This window comes from Theropithecus gelada, chromosome 2 (assembly GCF_003255815.1).
Source record: "Theropithecus gelada isolate Dixy chromosome 2, Tgel_1.0, whole genome shotgun sequence".
Lineage (NCBI taxonomy): Eukaryota > Metazoa > Chordata > Mammalia > Primates > Cercopithecidae > Theropithecus > Theropithecus gelada.
In genome coordinates, this window is record NC_037669.1 from 14,104,041 (window position 1) to 14,108,732 (window position 4,692).

The window sequence follows — 4,692 nt, forward strand, 5'->3', positions numbered from 1 at the left end:
AAAAAAGAAAAGAAAAGAAAAGAAAAGAAAAGAAAAGAAAAGAAAAGAAAAATAAGTAAAACCTATCATAAGAAAGAAGTAGGCCTGCAACCTATTTCTTTGATAATGTTTTCTTGTTTTCCTTTTGTGCACTTTGACCCTAGATCTCCCTCCACCACTACCGATAATATATTAGGCAACTACAGGAAAACAAAAGCCCCTAAAAATTAATATTATTAAATCAAAGCACAACTAATAAAAATATTTTTCTGTTCAAATTAATAAATGGAATGTTAAGGAAAATCCTGTCTGTACTATGGTTTTAATGTGTGTCTCCTCCAAAATTCATGTAGAAATTTAACCCAGAGTAATACCTGTGTTATGAGGTGGGGGCTTTTGGAGAAGTGATTAAGTCATGAGGGACCCACTTCTGTGAATAGATTAGTGCCTTATAAAAGGGCTAGAGATAACTAGCTTAGAACACCTTTTGCTCTTTCACTCTTCTACCTTGTGAGGACACAGTGTTTTCCCCCTTTTTGCCCTGGCCGATGGTTATTGACAGGAGATAGCATTCTTTATTTTAAAATTGCATGTAGCTACTTGAATTTAGAAGAAGAACAAACACAAGTCTTTGTCCAGGTCTGAAAGGTTTTCTTCTTGGAGTACATTTTTTTAATGACCTTTTTACTATACATCATCTATTTCCAACATCTTAGAGCTAGGGCCTTTCCTGTGTCATATGTAGTAAAACCAGGGTTTCACGGATATGGTGGCATTTAAACCAGGCCTTAATAAATGAGTAATAATTTGTTGTCAAAAAAGGTTGATAGGAAGAGAGAGTGTTCCCTAGAGAAGAAATAATCCAAGCCAAGTACCAAGTTAAGGAAATGATGGACTTGAGTAATAAAAACTCATGAAACAAACTTTGAAGGCTCTTGTGGCATCCAAATGAAAGATGTTCAGTATATCAGTGACAGTTGGGTATATTAAAAAGATTAAAAAAAAGAAACTCTGGTCAAAGCATCTACATGACTGAAGGATGCACTAGATGTGAGTAGAGAGAGAAAATGAAGAAGAATTAAACATGACATCAAGTTTATAGCACAGGAAGCTGAATGGCTAATGATGCCTTTAACTGAATTTTTTTTAAATACAAGAAAAGAATTTGAACATATTTGGGCTATGGCTTTCTAAGATGACCCTCAATCTGCTATAACTCACATCCTAGTATAATACTTTCTCCCTGATGGTGAGCTAGATCCAGCTATTTGCTGCCAACAAAAAAATATATACCAAAGGTGATACAATGTCACTTACATGATTAAATGTTGCTATGGTTTGAATGTGTTCCCCCAAAGTTCTGTGTTGGAAATGTAATCCCCAATACAACAGTGTTAATAACAATGGTGCTATTGTGGGAGTGGGTTTGGTATTGCATGAGTAGATTCCTTATAAAAGAATGAGTTCAGCCCCCTCTTGCTTTTTCCCTTGCTGTCTCTTTGCCCTTCTTGAATGTGATGGCTTCCTCAATTATATGATGCAGCAAGAAGGCCCTTGACAGATGCCAGTTCCTCAATTTTGGACTTCTCTGCCTCCAGAACCATAAGCCAGTAAATTTCTGTTCTTTATAAATTAACCAGTCTATGGTATTTCTTAATAGCAGCACACAACAGACTAAGAAAAGTGTCTTTTTCTATTCAGGCTGCTAATACAAAATACCATAAACTGAGTAACTTCTAAACAACAAACGTTTATTTCTCATAGATCTGAAGGATGGGAAGTACAAGATCAAAATGCTGACAGATTTGGTGTTTAGTGAGGGCCCCCTTGTGCACAGAGGGTACATTCTGTCTTTGTATGGTGGAAATGGTGAGTGGTCTAAGGCCTCTTTTTATAGGAATACTTATCTCATTCATGAGGGCTCTGCCTCTATGACCTAATCACCTCCCAAAGATTTCATCTCCTGCTACCATCACATCTTTGGGATGAGGATCTCAATGTGTAAATTTTAGGGGGATATAAAGAGTCATGCAATGACATTAGGTTAGAAATATTGTGGTTTCCTTCTTGCTAGCCAATTTCCTCTCTTTCTGGCTCTGATAGAGCAAACTGCTATGCTGAGAAACCTACATAACACAGACTGAGGGTAGCCTCCAGCCAAAACTTAGTGAAGAACTGAATCCTACCTGGAACCATGTATGTGCGCTTCAAAGCAGATTCTTCTCCAGTTAAGTAAGACTTCAAGTAAGACCCTAACCCTGGCCCAAACCTGGATTATGAGAGACCACAGGACAGAGGACCCTGCAAAAGTCTGCTCAGATTCCTGACCCACAAAAACTGTAAGATAATACATGTGTGCTATTTTAAGCCACTAAGTTCTAGGGTAATTTGTTTCACAACAATGCATAACTAATATAATAGTTAAAATATTGGGCACAGATTAGATTTAAAAGAAAAAACTTTCCTGGGACAAAGCCTCTTAAGTCACATCACCTGGGTGACTGCCTATTATTTCTAACTTTAAATATAAACTTTTATATTTTTATGATTTACATTGAATTATAATTTTTGTTTTGAGTATAGATTTAATATTGTAGTTAAAGATTCTTAGGAATGAACAAAGTTTAAATTCATATCAAAACAAGGCCTTGAGAAAAATATCTGTGTGACGTATTTTTTACTTTCCAGATTGATTTGGTAGCTTAATGTTGACATTGCCCAAATTATAGCAACATCAGGTGACTTCTACATGCTATCCCAAGGCACAATGGCATAAATGAATCAGTAGAGCAAATGCTTTTCTTTCTGATAAATTTTATTTGGCTGCCTGAAGTGCTTAATTATGATTCTTTAGTTAAAATACTATATAAAAACATTTTTGTATTGTACTTTTGGGGGCAGACTTTCCTGGAAAGTTTTATTCCTTTGGAAGTAAATCAAAACGTATTTCAATGTTATTACTTCGGTTAGGGAAAAGTAAGCCCCATCAAAGGACTTGAATTGAAAATGTAAGTGAAACCGTGGTTTCTCCTTTAGCAATAACACACACCAAGAAATTATGAATGTGTGTGATACATATTTGATTACCTGCTAAATGACTCTGTAGCAAAAGGAAAGTTAAAGAAAAATCCAAATCGTCCAATGGCATAAACCTTCATGGATTAATAATTTCTCTGTGAAGATATTGTTAAACATTTATCATTTTTTTATAAATAAGAATACCACTTTAGAGTACAAGCTGTTTAGAATAAACTGTTTATAAAAGTAAAATTTGTAATATTCATGCTGTTTCCACCAAAAAAGGTCCAGACACCCATGAGTATCATATCATTTATGATTCTGAAAGTGCTTATCAATGAAGCAAAACCCTAACAATCTTTCACATCTCTTAAGTTTTCAAAAATTTGGATTTTAATCACTGGACGACAGAGATTGTGATTCATAGCCTGGGGAGGGGTCTAAGCATGGATGCTTCACGACACTTTTTGTGTGAGTCTGTGCACATCCAGGGTTGAGGGTCACAGGTTATCAGAATGTTTGCATGTAACTCTTTCTACTGCAATAACTGAGGTGTCAGTACCGAAGAGGGCAAGCACCTCGGGATGTGTAAGAGAAATACACATATGCAGATATTCAAACATTCTCTATGAACCAACCTTATGATTCTTGAATCTTCTCAGCAAATCATGGACCACGGGTCAGAGTGTGGAAAAAGAGTAAAGATGTCATGATGAAAATACATTTAGGGAAAGCTATTTGCACCCACTCTAATGGAAAGACGGCTGTTCCTTCACCTCAAACCTTTAAAAGAGGTGGCATGTTTCAAGGGAACTACTCTGATAACTTTGAAATGTGCTCTTTGATGCTGAATCAGATAGAGGGCAGGTGCAAAATCATGCCTGACACAGGCTGGCGGTGGACTTGGCTTAACTTCTAGACAACACAGGGAAGGAGAAGGCGGTCTGATGACTACCTTCAAACAATAGCAGGAGACTGCCTCTATGGGGTCATTGGACTGCTCTCTCAGAGGTGGTCAGAACAAAAGGGTCACCTTGTCTCGGGTCACCTTGAGTCCTATCTCATAGGACCCTTCCAGGGGCTAAGAAAAAAAAGAAGCTGATGCGTCAAGCTGAATGGCTAGGACCTGCGGAAAGGGCCTTAGTCTTAGTCTTCATGACACCACCAAAGGAGAGATTAATGGTTTATCTGCTGGTGTCAAGGGAACCAAAGTAGGGTCTGAGGACCTCCAAGAGCCCATGAAAGGGCACTATGAAAGAAAGAGTCAATCGGGCACAGAGGCTCATTCCTGTAATCCCAGCACTTTGGGAGGCCAAGGTGGGCGGATTACGAGGTCAGGAGATTGAGACAATCCTAGCCAACATGGTGAAACCCCATCTCTACTAAAAATATGCAAAATTAGCCAAGTGTAGTCCAGCTACTCAGGAAGCTGAGGCAGGAGAATCGCTTGAACCTGGGAAATGGAGGTTGCAGTGAGCTGAGATCAAGNGAGGCAGGAGAATCGCTTGAACCTGGGAAATGGAGGTTGCAGTGAGCTGAGATCAAGTCACTGCACTCCAGCATGGCTACAGAGCAAGACTCTATAAAAGAAAAAGAAAGGAAAGAAAGGAAAGAAAGGAAAGAAAGGAAGAAAGGAAGAAAGAAAGAAAGAAAGAAAGAAAGAAAGAAAGAAAGAAAGAAAGAAAGAAAGAAAGA